The following is a 16338-nucleotide window of genomic DNA, read 5'->3' on the forward strand; positions in this document are numbered from 1 at the left end:
CTAAGAGATGATTGCAAGGATGATCATTGGAAAGAGAGATTCTTCAGTGGAAAGCATAGATGGCCCAGTCAAGATGTAAGGATCAAACTTGAGGAGAGCATAGATGGCCCAGAATATTCCATTAAAAAAGCATACTGTGGAAAGCTTCGTTAGAAAGAATTCAACACTCTTTGTTTTGATAACCTTGTACATGATTGATAAAGGGGATCCATACATACTAATTTCGAAGACGGTTGTGAGAATTCCCAGAACCGTGGTTCTACTTGTGTAAGTGTGAAAGCCTAACATGGTTCCAGCTTAAGCGATGGCCAACCCCACGATTTCACCGAACAAAATAGAAACTATTTGTAGCCGCTATCTTTTGCAAGTTGAAACGCACAAACTTACTTCTCAAATAAGAAGTAAAGTGGTCGTATTAAGTAAAGAATCCAACTAGTGAGGTTTGGATCGTTCCCATGGGAAAATTGTTCAGACATAACTTTAATCTATTATTACTACTATTTAGTCAATTATTTCCTTGGTAAGCAAAGACAATAAAAGGTTTTTTTTTAATTCAAAATGAATGAAAATAACTAGGTAAATTAAAGGAGACAACTAACAGCTTCAAATGTTGGAATTTAATAAATTAATAAAAGTTACTAGGGTTTACGTGTTCCCCACAGGTTTCTAACTTTATAATTCTAACTATAACAATTCTTTCCTAGTATCTTGCATGCAAAGTTAAAAGTTATGTATTTCTAAATCCTTAGTCCAGCAACTAGAAAATTTAACTCGTACCTTTTGTCCGTCTACGTGTGTTGCTATACGAAGCCTTACCTTTACCTTAATATTAACCATCGTATTCGATATTTGACTAAGTTGTTACCTCGTACCAATCAATACTAGCCTATTAGAAAGTATACACTAAATCTATGTTGATAATTCTTTTCCTATTATCTACCTCCTTCGTCTGGCACGTAGCATTAAGGCAAGTTCTAACGTTGTCCATCCGTTAAAAATACGGCTAAGCGAAAGTATTATCAATACATGCAAGATACCATTCTAGAATTGTTATTTTAGTTAGGTTTTACCTCATTATTTGTCTATCATTTCCACAATCCTTGTTATCGAGTTTAGTTACCCATAGTCATAATCACAACATTTGAATATGTAATATAAGAATTCATGTACTTACTTTAATGAGAAAGAATAAATTCAAGAAATTCACTTAATCAATCAACAAAATCACCAGCAATCATTACTGAAATTAATCGAAGAATAAAGATTCTCCAAAAGTGTAATAATAATCACGGAGTCTAATGCACAAAAGAAGATAAAATAACCAAGAGTCTACTATAAGAGAGTCTAATAACCAAAATGTCTAACCCCAAATACGAGGTTTTTCAAACTATTTATAAAAAAAAACATAATCAAAGAAGGACTCTATTTGCTAGAAATCTGTCAAAATGCATCTGGGTCGACGGACCTCGCGACAGGTCGTCGTGGTCAAGACGGACCATCATGGACTCCGTCGTCCCATACTGTGGAAATTCTTTTACTGCTCTCTTCATTATTTTTGGTGGAAGGTTTGATGAATCGTCACAGGCACAACGGTCCGTCGAGGGTCTCCGTTCCATAACACTTAAACTCTTCGAATTTAGGTACTGTGACTACTTCTGTGATCTTCATGATAAAACAGTAGGATGGACCGTCATGGCTATGACGGTCCGTTACATACTCCGTAACCCCACACTTTGTTAGAGTTCCCCCATCTTCCTTCCGCAGCTTCACTACGATGCCACCTACGGCCCGTCACAGGCACAACGTACTTTTTTGCATTTCTTTCTCAAAAACCTCCGCATTAATCTTTTAGATAGATTTCCTTCAAAAATTACATAAAAATTAATACAAAAATTTTTTTGTACACACACTTAACTTAAGGAAAAAGCATTTAAAATAACGTGAAACCACGGTTTATCAACACCCTCAACTTAAATTCATTGTTTGTCCTAAAGCGACGCACTATGACTGACTACAATATCTTTGTACAATAGTATCCATGTTTAGTCTTTAGCAATCCTTTGGTTATCAATGTCAATCAGTATCATCATATTTATGCATGCTATCACTATTAGACTTAAATTATGTGGAATCAGACATGACACATAATTCACCATGCACCAACACCTATCCTCTTCAATTTCTTACATAGGTTCTAATATTTCCGGTATTGCAACTAATATCCTCACATCAAAAAAATTATACTCATTTTTCACACAATGATTTTAGTTTGAGTACAAGGATTACTTTTCAACATTCACTCTTAGAACAGATTCACAACTCATTCATACATATTGCCATAAGCTTACCCTTATTTTCACTATTTTAAGTTTGCTATAAGACTTTTAGGATCACTATAGGACTCTCTTAGCTTGTATCATAGGCTCAGGGTCAGGTAGGGTATATTTAGGTATACTTTAGTTACTTTTAATCCCTCCTTGACATATCGGCTAAGCATACCTCTTTTCATCATTTTATTTCTCCCACTTTCCCTTATTCTTTTACCTTGCTATTTTCTCTTCTTTCTTCATTTGTGTAAGTGACTCTCTTCTTTTCTTGCTTATATTTATTGTATTTTTATATTTCTTATTTCACTTTTCTTTAAACTAATTCTTGAGTCACTTTACTTTTATTCTTTCTCTCTCTTTGTTCTTTCAACCCCACTTTCTTGAGCATTCCTCATAATAGCCACCCTCAACTCATGGATTTGCCATGAGTCAAAGTACACAATATCCAAAGTTGGGTCAGGTCCATAAAAAGGGTTGTTTACTACATTAGCCACCCTCAACTTATGCTTTTGGCATAAGCTGATGTGCACATGTCAAAGAAGGGACCAGGGCTAACACATTATTCTAAAAAAAAGGTCAGTTGGGTTGAGAAAGAAAGGTCTAGCAGCTGACTACACCTGTAATTTGGACACCCTTAGTAGTTCCCTCAGCAGCAAGAACGCTATCAGCAAATCCTCCGCTATCCCTACATTTCTGGAGCTACATGCCCGAGCAGCTGACTCTACGGCCCTCATCCGACGCGCCTCCTCATTAAAAAGTGAGGCTCTCCTCACATTCTCCATCTCACAACGCTCTTTCTTTCGTGCTCTAGCCTCATCCTCTTCGTGAACCCTATTTCTATTGGCATTCTCTTGAGGTGGAGGTGACGGAATCTCAGAAGTGGCGAATAAGGCCACCATCAGTATATCCTCAGTAGGTTCTGCATAAGGGGCTTCAGACTTAGGCACCCTAGCCTCTAAGATCACATTGATGTCTGCGCGAAGACTCTCAAACGCAGCCTGAAGGGTCGACACATTCACCTGAGGTGCTGTACGGGCTAGCAACCGCAACTCAAAAGCGTCCAAGCGGTGATGAACCTCAGCAGTCTTCTGCTCTGTGTGCTGGACCATTCTCCACTCCAAGCGCTCTTATGCCTCACCAATATACCTCTGCATCCATGGCTAGATGTGATGCAGAAGTGTAGCCATCTCTGCTCCTAGTTTCTGGACCCTAGCAAGCGGGACCAGAGCGGGGAAAGGGGATGAGCGAGAGGAGCTCAGGTCAGTGCTACTACCCGGGATAGACTAGACTGGGATAGTGTTAGTGGAAGCATCCTGCGTAGCCGTGCGAGGCTGTGTGATGGTATCATCAAGATTGTCACTAATATGAGGCAACTCTGGATGGGGCCCTCTGTGTGGAGCCAAGTCATTGGCCTCATCCCTGATGAGGCCAATATCAACAGTGCCTAGTGGGGTCTTGAGTTGATCAATGTGCCAGATGGGCACACCTGCGGACTTGCATGAAGAAAATTTCTTGCACGGAAAAGGGTAAGTAGTTGTGACCTTAAAAGCCCTCTGGTGCATGACTGCCTGTAGAAGCTGAGCAAAGTCCACCTCAAACCTAGCTATCATTGCTGCCTTCAGTACTGCACGATCCCATGCGACTATATTATACGCGGCTTTGGGGGAAAGGCAGTGGCAGACAATCAACCATAAGAACATCGTCAGCACCCTCTCCATCAACAGATAAGTGCAGGGCTATCCACCTCTTGGTGGTCTCTCTAAGAGATGGCTAACACAAGAATTGGCCATCTTTGACAATTTGCCACCGGTAGTCAAACTCGGCGGTGAGAGGGATTCGGTTGGCATCAACATCCTCACAGCATAGATACCGACGGATGGCAGGTAGGGAGATATTAACCTGAATGCCACGTACTCGGACATGCTCCAATGGGGCATGTTTGGCGAAGGAAACCCACCTATCAATTTATGATTTGAGAGTAGCCACGTAGTAGGCGTAGAACTCTCGGACCGACTCTTAACTATAATGCCACAACAAACGTGTTGTCCACTCCAGTCGATGTTAGGTGAAGAGATTGTGGATCTCTGGCATAGTCGAGAGACTTCCCATAAGGACCCTCCTCTCCAATGTAAGGGTCTGTGTCATGACTCCTTTGTCATTCAGAAATTTGTGTCTGAATAAACTTGATACTGCCCATCGACACACCACCGGTTGAGCTGGTTGGCAATCGGGGTGAGAGCACGAGTCGGTGAGTTGGATGTGGATTTTGAACTGTCAACCTCATCAGACGAGGTAGATTATGAAGCTGTAGCGGGTGCAGGGAACTCTGTAGATCCGGAGGCTTCCTGCGACCATAAAACTCCTAAGGAGCCAAACACTCCTTCTTCATTAGTAGCAGACCCAGAAGGTGTGCCGGTCAATGTGCACTCCTCATCAGACTGGGAGGCAATGAGTACGCCGGACGCCACCTTTTTGGGTGTGGTTCTCGCAACACATGCAACTCGGGATAGGGTAGAAGTTCCTGGGGGCACATACTCGGGGTCAAGCTCATCATTAGAGCCAATGACCAGGCGAGAAGACGGGGAAATAGACTTTGATTGCCCACGTGCGTAGACTCAATCTTTTTTTTGTGCTATACTAGATAGTACCTGTAAAAAATCAATATTAGTACTAGAAGGAGCAAAAAAGACTAGCAAACGACAAAAAATAAATAAAAGATTTAAGATATAACGACATTTCTATAGTAACAGTGAAACACGACAAACCAGGTGACGGCTCATCGTATGTATGACGGACTGTCATGGGGTCCGTCATGTCTTACTTAAAGTATGTTCAGGTAGAGACCCAAGAAAGTCTATAACAAGTATGACGGATAAGAAGGATGAACCATTGTAATGATGATTGTCCATCATCGATGTCGTCGTGGAACACTTAGAAAAAAGTATGGAGACCCTTGGGAGAGAGGTCTCTGACTGTCGTGACGATTATCAGGACGGATCATCGTGGGTATGACGGTTCATCGTAGATGACTGTAAGAGGACACTTGGAAAATTTTTGAGACGCTTACGAACAGGGTCTTTGACAACCAGAACGGTTGTGCAGGATGGACCATCGCGAGTATGATGGTCCGTCGTATATGTCTGTAAGAGGACACTTAGAAAAAGTAAGAGATCCTTAGGAATAGGGTCTCTAACAACCAGAACGGTTGTGAAGGATGGACCATTGTGTGAACGACGGTCCATCGCATGAGTTCGTTGGTGGATAGTTGGAGAAAATTGGACAGTGAGGTGTTAGGGATGTTGGGATGGACCCTATGACGGTCCGTCGTGGGTACGACGGTCCGTCATCGGGGTATCATTCTTTCATTCAGTGAAAGAACAGGGGATGCCACATTCATCCCCTATGACCCAAATTGAATTTTTAGTGTTTTGACCTACATGTGTTTAACCCAAATACCTAGTAAACTAGCATTGCTAAAGCACCTATTTTTAGTGGTTTAACAAGGCAATTTTGAGGATTCGCAACCTAGGTAAAACAAAATATGTATTAAAGAATGAAACAATCAATAAGATATAGGGTAATACTAATTGATAAAAAAAAAATGCAATGTACATGGGTAGAAATCAGAGACACATACCTGAGAATTTGAGAAAAACAAGATAGGAAGGTACTTGGTGATCAAGAAAAGAACCATAGCAGCAGACTCGACTAGTAGAAAGTGGATTTTATGAATTTGGGAATTTGGAAAATATGATAGGTTGAAGAGAGGTAGAAAATTGGAAGTTGAAAAGGGAGGGAGGTGGAAGGAAGAGGGAAGGAAATGGGTAAATTAAGGGGTGGGGTTGTTAAATGTTAAGAATTTTTAAAAACTCCCAGCCGGGCCGGTCGGGTATGCTTCATTAATGACGAGACGAGTCCCCGACGATGGTCCGTCGCAGTTGTGCCGGTCCGTCGTTAGTTCTGTTGCTTGTGCCCTAGTTTTGAAAATAACTGAAAGATGTACCTGGCAAGACGGATTCATGCGACGGTCCGTCGTGTTCATGACGGGACGTCGATGGGTCCGTCAGTGACTACTGCAGAGTGGTGTATCTCTAGAAATTCCTGGTGATGTGCTTGCAAATTTAATACCCATTAGTAGAAAATGCTACCATTACTAGAAAATCTATAATTATTGGGTTACCTCCGGAAAAAACATGATTTAACATCGCGGCACGATCGAGGACGCTTGATTACTCAACCTTCATCGAGATGGTATGCCTCGATCCCTTGGTTGATCCTTGGGATTTGATGGCAGACATTATTCATTCTCCATAAACCTTAAACTGCACTCCCTCCTTGGTTTCTAACTCAACTGCTCCATGAGGGAATAATTGAGTAATCAAGAAAAGGCCAGTCCATTTGGATTTGAGCTTGCCCGGAAGCCAACGCAACCTAGAACTATCTAAAAACACCAAATCCCCAACCATAAACTCTTGTTTTTCACTTTTTAGGTCATAATCCTTCTTTATCTTTTCTTTGTAGGATATAGAAGATACCGATTGGAGCTCACCAATCTTCCTCATGGACCTAAAAAATATTGAAGGTCGCTTCTTCATTCTTCAACCAAAATTTCATCTGTCCATTTTCAATATCAACTAAAGCTCTACCAGTAGCAAGGAATGGCCTCCCAAGAATAATATTCACTTCAAAATCGACTTCACAATCAAGGATAACAAAATCTGCTGGAAATATAAATAACTCCACCTTTACTAGCACATAGTGGAGTACCCCTATTGGCCTTTTCACTATTCGATCACCATTAAATAGCCACATCGTAGTGTCCTTTGGGGAACCTAAAACCAACTTCTTGTAAATTAAGAGGGGCATGAGATTTATGCTTGCCCCCAGATCACATAATGCTTTCGCAGAATATAATGACCCCACTGTACAAGAAATAGTGAACACACCCGGATCTTATTTCTTTTGTATGAGAGATCTTGTAGCAATAGCTCTACAATGTTGCATTCTATCATCATCCTAAAAAATGACCGATCTTTTCTTTGTAACCAGATCTTTCATAAACATGGCATAATCGAGCATTTGTTGTAGAGCTTCTACCAAAGGGACATTGATAGAAGGCTGCTTCAACATTGTTATAAAACGTTGATATTTACCATCCTCGGTCTTTTTCACTAATCTTTGAGGAAAGGGGGTGGTGGTCTCGGCATGGGAAATACCTTTATAGGGACTTCCGCATCTTTTTTTCCAGTGCTATATTCTGCTTCACCACTACCCTCTACCACCTTATCATTATCCTTTCTCACATTTTCCTCATTAGATGTAATAGGTGGGTCAATGGTTTGCTTACCACCCCGAGTAGTGATTGTCATACAGTGTGCATTATTTTTCTGAAGCGGGACAGTGTTGCTAGGAAGAGTGCCCGGTTGCCATGTGTACACAAACGCAGATAATTGGGTCATTTGCAACTCGATCTGCTTAATAAATATTGCATGTGTATCGTCTTTCTACCCAATACCCACTAAATCACTCCTTTACTCTTTAATGTGCTCATCATTAGCATAAAACCTCCTCATCATTTGGTGCAACATATCCTCAACTCGCGCCATACTATCTCCACCAACCCTAGGAGTAACTTCACAATTTTGAGGAGGGACATACGGCCCATTCCTATCATTTCTGATACCATAGTTACCTCTATCTGACTTCCTAGTACTCCAAGCTTTATTGTTCCGAGAGATTTTCTCCAACTTTTCAGCAATCTCAATATAAGGACACTCCCCATAAGAACCAACTGCTATAGTATCCAACACCGCTTTATTATTTTCACCCTGTCCCCGATAGAAGTATTCCTTCGATGACTCATCATCTTTATGGTCATTTGGGACGCTTCTAAAAAATGAGGTTAATCTATCCCAAGAACTACTAACTCGCTCTCCTGGTAGTGCCACAATGTTGTTCACTTGTCTTTGTTGTTTAGTTTCTTGGAGACAGGGTAGTAGCGTGCTAATAAAATGTCCCTTAGTTTGTTCCAAGTGAAAATTGAGTTATAAGGGAGCTCAGTTAACCAAATAGCAGACTCTCTCGTCAGTGTGAGCGAAAATTCTTAGCCCTATTACATCATAGTCCAAGTCAGGCCACCCTACACAGCTTTACACACTGCCCTTACCTTAGCTATATGGGCATGTGGATCCTCAGAAGGTAGCCCTGAAAAGAAACCTCTGGCAGTGTGCATTTGCATCAACGTACTAGTTACCACAAAGGTGTGACCTTGTGGCATAGGGGGCAAGACAAGTGGCCCATCGTAGTATGCTATTTTTTTTATAGCCTCTGTAGTATTCTTGGGGTCGTGGAGCGGGTTTTTGTCCCCTCTATTTGTATTCACCTGGAGCATCAGGTAACAATTGACCATGAACATCAACCAGAGCTACGATGTTCTGGTTTGGATCATCATCATTAATACCCAAGTTTCAATTAATGTTGGGTAGTGTCTGCTCTAATTTGTGATCGTAAGGAAACAAGGGTTCTCTTCCTCTCCGTGTATTTGGCATACAAGGAAGATAGTTCTGCATGAATAAAAAATAATAAACAAAATAAGATTAAGAAAATATTGACTAAATTTTAATAAGAAGTTTAAGTTAATCTTAAAGCTACTTTCCCCGGCAGCGGCGCCAAAGTTTGATACACTCAAACTTACTTCACAAATAAGAGGTAAAGCAGTCGTATCAAGTAAAAAACCCAACTAGTGAGGTTGGATCGTTCCCACGAGGAAAATAATTCAGACTTAACTTCAATCTATTATTACTACTATTTAGTCAAATATTTCCTTGGTAAAAAATGACAATAAAAGATATTTTTTTACTTCTAAATGAATGAAAATAACTAGCTAAATTAAAGGAGAATATTAACAGCTTCAAATGTTGGATTTTAATCAGTTAATAAAAGTAACTAGGGTGTACATGTTCCCCACATATAACTAACTTGATAATTCTAACTATAACAATTCTTTCCTAGTTTCTTGCATGTAGAGTGATAAGTTATGAATTTCTAAATCCTTGGTCTGGTATCTAGAAAATTTCACTCCGCACCTTGGTCCGGCTACATGTGTTGCTATAGTAACCCTTACCTTTACCTCATATTAAGCATTGTATTCGATATTTGACTAAGTTATTACCTTGTACTAATCATCACTAGCCTATTAGATAGTATACACTAAATCTATGTTGATAATTCTTTTGCTATTATCTACCTCCTTGGTTCGACAATTAGCATTAAGGCGAGTTCTAATGTTTGTCATCCGTTAAAAAGACTTCCAAGCGAAAGAACTATCAATTCATGCATGACACTACTCTAGAATTGTTATTTTAGTTAGGTTTTACCTCATTATTAACCTACGGTTCGCACAACTCTTGTTATGGAGTTTATTTAACCATAGTAATAATCACAATATTCAAATATGTAATATAAGAATTCATGTACTTACTTCACGGAGAAAGAAAAAAATCCACAAATTCACTTAATTAATCAATAAAATAACAAACAATCAATTATTGCAATTAATCGAAGACAAAATATTCTCCAAAAGTGTAATAATAATCACAAAGCCTAATCCAAAAAAGAAGCTAAAATAACCAAGAGTCTAACTATAAGAGAGTCTCATAACCAAAAAGTCTATCCCCCAAAATGATTTTTTTTCAAACTATTTATAAATAACCAAAACCTAATCAAAGAAGGACTATATTTGATGGAAATCTGTCAAAACGCGGCTGGGTCGACGGACCTCGCGATGGGTCGTCGTGGTCACGATGGATAGTCCTGGAATCTGTCATCCCATACTTTGCAAATTCTTGTACTGCTCCCTTCATTATCCTTGACGACAGGTATGATTAATCGCCACAGGCACAATGGTCTGTCGAGGGTCTCTGTTCCATAACACTTAAACTCTTGGAATTTGGTTAGTGGGACTACTACTCTGATCTTCATGATGAACCAGCAGAACGTACCGTCATGGCTACGACGGTCCATCACACACTCCGTAACCCCACACTTGGTCAGACTTCCCCATCTTCCTTCAGCAGCTTCACTACGATGCCACCTACGGACCGTCAAAGGCACGACACACCATCAAAAGCTCTGTAGGTGGTACTTTTTTGCATTTATTGCTCAAAAGTCTCCGCATTCATCTTTTTGACAGATTTCCCAAATAAAGAGAAACTTACATACAAATTAATACAAAAAAGCTTTTGGACACACAATAAACTTAGGAAAAAGTATTAAAAGTACCTTGAAACCACGGTATATCAACAGTGTAGAAGAACAATGGGGAAATATAGCACAACTGCATGAAAAAGACCAATGATGTTGATGGTGACCACAATAATGTTGTGTGGATGAACGAAAGGCATGCCTTAGTGAATCCACCTCAAACAGTTTATTGTATATGCAAGGTATAGGTACGGGTGGAACTCCTCCACTAATTTGTTTTTTATGATTCGATGAAATTGTCACGACCCAACCCGATGGGCCGTGACTAGTGCCCGTTTTGGACACCCACATACAAACCTGCTAAGTATAACCAACTGAAACTAAGACAATATGGAATTTAACCAAATAAAGCCAACCCCAACGTCATATATATATATATATATAAGAGGACCTGTCTCATAAGGAGTCATAACCATTCAACCATAACAACATACGCGAGCCGACAAGGCTGCCACTATTCAAAGCATAATAACATACGTATGCCGACAAGGCTGCCACTACACAATACACAATGATGTATGCAGCCGACAAGGCTGCCCCTGTACAAGCGGACATCCCAAACAAACCATGTCCAGACCATTATCCAAAACATATATATACAACCCACATAATGTCCACAGACCTCTAAGAGTACATTAGTGAAACTCGACGGGACAAGGCCCCGCCATACCCATAGACGAGCAAAAGACTACACAAAAGTTATGTACCAAAACGACTGGGCTCGGAACAGTGGAGCTCTCCCAATCAGCAGAGTAGATATCCTAGGCGGGAGGATCACCGAACTGTGCGTCTACACCTGCAGGCATGAAACGCAGCCCCCCGAGGAAAGGGGGGTCAGTACGGACAATGTACTGAGTATGTAAAGCATAAGGTAAAGATGAGAGGATACCAATATGGCAAGTCGAAACAAAATATCGCTACACATATACCCTTTTAAGTGAAAATCATGCATATATTTAACATTTAAGGTGCCCAGCTTCCCTAGTAAGGGGCTCGGCAAAATAATCATCACGTCATCTCCGTCATCATCATCATCATAACCATCCTCATCACCAATCATATATATAATATACATACCCGGCCCTCTAGTGAGGAACTCGGTGACATATGCAAGAAACTCCGCACGAACATTACCCAGTCCGGGACTCGGTGAAATGATAAATCACTCTATGCACGAGCAGAATATTATGAGCAACCATATGCAATTAAAATCATTTCTTATAACTCAATAGAACAATCAACGTGAACCAGCAAGGAGTATTACCAAAGATTAATGTTTTATCAAGATTATGAACCTTTAATACGATATGGAAACGTAAAATCTCAATGACTCTAAGAAGCACTACCATAGATATTAGAGATCATCATATCCTTAGACATAGCCGATATATAGAGGAATAATTGTGGAAGCAAGAATATACGTCACCTAGACGCTCTAGAGGTAAGTATCAAATCTGTCAGTTATTCGCTTATTTTTAAAAGTCATGCCAAACAAAAAAGAAGGGACAGCGTTACATACCGTATAATCGAGCCGCACGTCCAATATTTACTGCTCAAGCTATTAATCTATAACAAGCAACAATCGTGCCGCAATTAGATAAACATCGTGCTTTACTTTCTTGTAAGCTAGATAATAATCTAACGAAAATTCGGCAGCACTTCCCCTATTTTCCTTACTTCGTCCCAATCCGACAACAATCCAAATTATCCACAGCAATACCAATAACACATATAACCCAAAGAATCATATTAAACAGCCCCCTCCCCAAAACAGTTCCGTCTCGGCAACCATAGCAGCGAAGCAACGACACACCGAGCGATAACTCGTTTTATAACTCGCAACACATCTACCTTATCGTATTCATCCTTTGGAGTATATACTCATAATCACATTCAACATATACATAATGCCAAAACAGAATTTTCCTGCAGTTTGCTTTAATCAAAACAGCCCAAGCACCAACACGACACCACTAATAATCCGATTATGGTATCCGTGCATACTTAGCACATTCAATAACTAAAACAAACTTCCTAAGCTACTGGTCACGCCCCCTTCTTAAAATTAATGGATAATTAACAAGGGTATTCTAAAGAATTAATACACCAAACAAGGAGATTACTAACCAAATTATTTGCAGCTGCTGGCCAAGAGTTGCAGGGTTGGTTTCTCCATTTCCATGGTTGCCTAAGACAAGTGGTGAAGAAGAAAATGATATGCAGCAATGCATTTCACCACTTTATTTAGCATGGAGTGGATTTCTCCACCTCATTTAATAGTATGAAGTGGAGGCAGCCCCCCTCTACACCTGTCCACTAAGGCCAGCCCACAATCTGATCCCTTTTTAATTTTGCCTTGAGTGGTGGGGCCCACTGGATTAAATTAATCCTAATCAGCCACCAATTATGAGTGGTGGGGCCCATTGGATTAAATCAATCCAAATTAGCCACTAATTAATCCCTCACTTAAAGTTAATGGCACTTACATTAGCCAACTCATACTTAATATCACATTTGGAAATAACATCCTTGCCTAATATTTCTTTACGTCTTCTAGATCACGATGCGCACTACGTATAAAAAAATACGAGGCATAACAGAAATGTTGGCATTGGTAAAGCAAAGAGAACAAATGATAAGATATTGTCGATAATGTTAACGATAAATCGAATATCATTAATACTCATCACCATCTTTTATGGCTTTTTAGAAAAAACTAGAGGCTAGAGGATTAGGTTTAGTGTTTAGCGTTATTCCTAAAGTGAGTGATCCTAAAAATTAACTTAATTTAGGCCTATAAGTTTGAGCAACTAAGCAAAACTATATCTAAGCTAGTGAGAAACAAACTTAGTCTTATCCTCACTTCTTTAATTTCTCCCAATCAATCGGGGTTCGTTGAATGTAGATGTATTTTTGAGAACATCATGTTAGCTCAGGAAATCATTTACCAAGTCAAGAAACCCAATATTGGGAGCAATATAATAATAAAACTAACATGGCAAAAGCTTATGACAAGGTTTCTTGGTCATAAATTTTTGTGGTTCTAAGTCAATGGGATTTGCTGAAGTTTTCATTGATATTGTGTGGAGAATTATGGCCAATAATTGGTACTCAATCATTGTCAATGGTAAGAGGTATGGTTTCTTCCACTCCACTAGAAGTCTCAAGCAACGTGACGACCTTTCTCCTGTCCTACTTATTTTAGGTGCAGAAATATTATCAAGGTCACTCAACAGGTTACATAATCCCCATGATTATCATGTTTTTTCATGGATATGAGGGGGACTAAATTCAACCACCTGAGCTTTGCTGATGACATAATATATTTTACCTATGGAAGGTGCAAAACTTTAGATCTTTTAATGCAAACTTAAAAGGAGTATGAAGATATTTCTAAGTAACTCATCAATGGAGACTAGAGTCATTTTATGCTATACTCTACTGATTTCAATAGCACAAGAGATTAAATTAAAAGACTACAGGTTTTAAACAAAAGCAGGGTCCTCTTACTTACCTTCAATGCCCTTTACTTGTTGGTAGTCCTAGGAATATTTCTTTATCTGACCTTGTTAACAAATTTGTATGCAGCATTACAGGTTGGCAAACTAAACAACTCAGCTATGGTGGCAAAGCAGTCTTTACAAAACATGTTTTACAGGACCTGCGTATACACTTACTGTCTGTAGTAACACATTCATCTAATGTACTTAAACATATTCAAATGCTCATAGATGAGTTTTCTTGGGATGGAAAAGTGAAAGAAAGATGTATAATTGGGCATCATGGAAAAATCTAAGCTTCCCATATGATGAAGAGAGGGTGGGAATGAGAAAATTAAATGATGTTTTCATGGCTATCTTATTCAAGCAGTAGTGGATTGTTAGAACTTAACAAACTCTGTGGGGAGATTTTTTAAGATAAAAATATTACCAAAGATCTAACCCTGTAAGCAAAAAATGGGATACAGGAGAGTCATTGACTTGAAAATACATGATAATAAATAGACAACAAGTTGAACAACATATCCAATGGAAACATCAAGCTTGAAACTATACCTTGTGGGATAGTTGGCTTTGAAGTGGACCATTAGAACAATTTTCTAGCAATAATAACACATTCAACAATTCCACTGTGGCTGATTTTGGGGAAGAAGGGAAGTGGCGCTGGAGCAAGTTGATTGAGAAGGCACCAACTAGTCAATTCCCCAACAACATTAAAACAAAGATTCTCCATAACACCACCTTCCTGATCAATCAGTGTGGAAACTGAATACTCACGGAGGCTTTAGTTGCTCTTCATCATAGGAGGAAATCAGAGAAAAAAGAACCAAAAACCACTTCAATTCACTTTAATGGCATAAGAACATTCCTTTTTAATCCTCTTGTTTTTATGGACTTAAGGGGTAAACACCCTACTAATGAAAAATTGACTAACTTTGGCTTTGAGCCTACTGTTTTCGTTATTGTAACAAGGCAGGTATGGACAACATAGACACACCTTCAACTCTGACCCAAAACATCAAATACATAAATGTATTTAAAAAAGATAATTAAATTGCTGATGCACTTTCAAAACACAACCACAAGACAGCCACTCCCCAAATATACTTCAACAACCAACAACTGCCTAAGGAAGCAAATGTTTAATATCATCTTGATCTATTAGAAATGCCTAGATTTAGGAGGAGGAAGACCAAGAAAATTAAAGAGCCCCCTTGATCAATATGTTACCTTTTCAACTTCGCTATAATTCATAATTATAGCTTCTTTTGACAGGTTAGAATAGGTTAGCTTATAGTTTTTTGAAAATGTAAAGGGAGAGTCTCCATTGGTTATGTTTCCTAGATATTATGTATGAGGAGTCCTCTCTTCTAGGTTCTTAGTATTTTGGTTTTACGTTTTTTGTAAGGAGAGGAGTTGATTTTTTTTGAAAAGTTGACTCTAAACCATCATAGGTTTGGAGGTAAGGTTTATGTCCCCTCATTGTGTTTTTGTTTTTATTAATGTTAAGGCATGCGGGGATTGCTCAGCCCCTACCCCTCTAGGGGCAATTAAAAATAAGCCCATAATATAAATATTCAAACACTAAACACTAAATAATAAATTTTAAACTAGAAATACTAAACCCCAAACCCTAAAACCCAAAAATAACCCTAAACACTAACCCTATCCCTAAAATTAAGCCTAATTCTAAACCTATCCTTAACCCTAACCCTAAATGTTATACCCTAAATCCAAAGCTAAAATTACCAAAAACCCTAACATTAAAAACTAAACTATAGATATTACAACTCACACCCTTAACCCCAAATCCAAAAACCTAAAAACAACCTACACCCTAACATTAACCCTAACTCTAACACTACCATAAACCCTAAACCCAAGCCCAAAATACCAAAACCAAATATTAAACACTAAACAATTGATATTAAACCTCAAATCCTAATCCCTAAAGCCAAAAACCTAAAAAAACCCAAAACAAAAACCCTAACTCTAACCATAAACCATAAACCCTTAACACAAAGCCCAAAAAACTAAAAAACAAACATTAAGCACTAAACCATAGATTTTGAACCTCAAATGATAAACCTTGAACCATAAAACGTAAAAAAAGACCAACACCCTAACCTTGAACCTCAATCCTAAACACTATATCCTAAGTCCAAATATAAATCAAAAATAAAACCCAAGTCCAAAAGGACAAAACCCAAACATTAAAAACTAAACCATAGATTTTAAAAGTAAAATCC

General features: G+C 39.0%; 1 pseudogene; it reads right to left on the reverse strand.

Moving 5' to 3' along the window:
• Positions 1-13282, reverse strand: LOC138339331 (bidirectional sugar transporter SWEET5-like; annotated as a pseudogene).
• Positions 13283-16338: the final 3056 nt, after the last annotated feature.

This window comes from Solanum lycopersicum, chromosome 11, assembly GCF_036512215.1.
Source record: "Solanum lycopersicum chromosome 11, SLM_r2.1".
Taxonomy (NCBI): Eukaryota; Viridiplantae; Streptophyta; class Magnoliopsida; order Solanales; family Solanaceae; genus Solanum; species Solanum lycopersicum.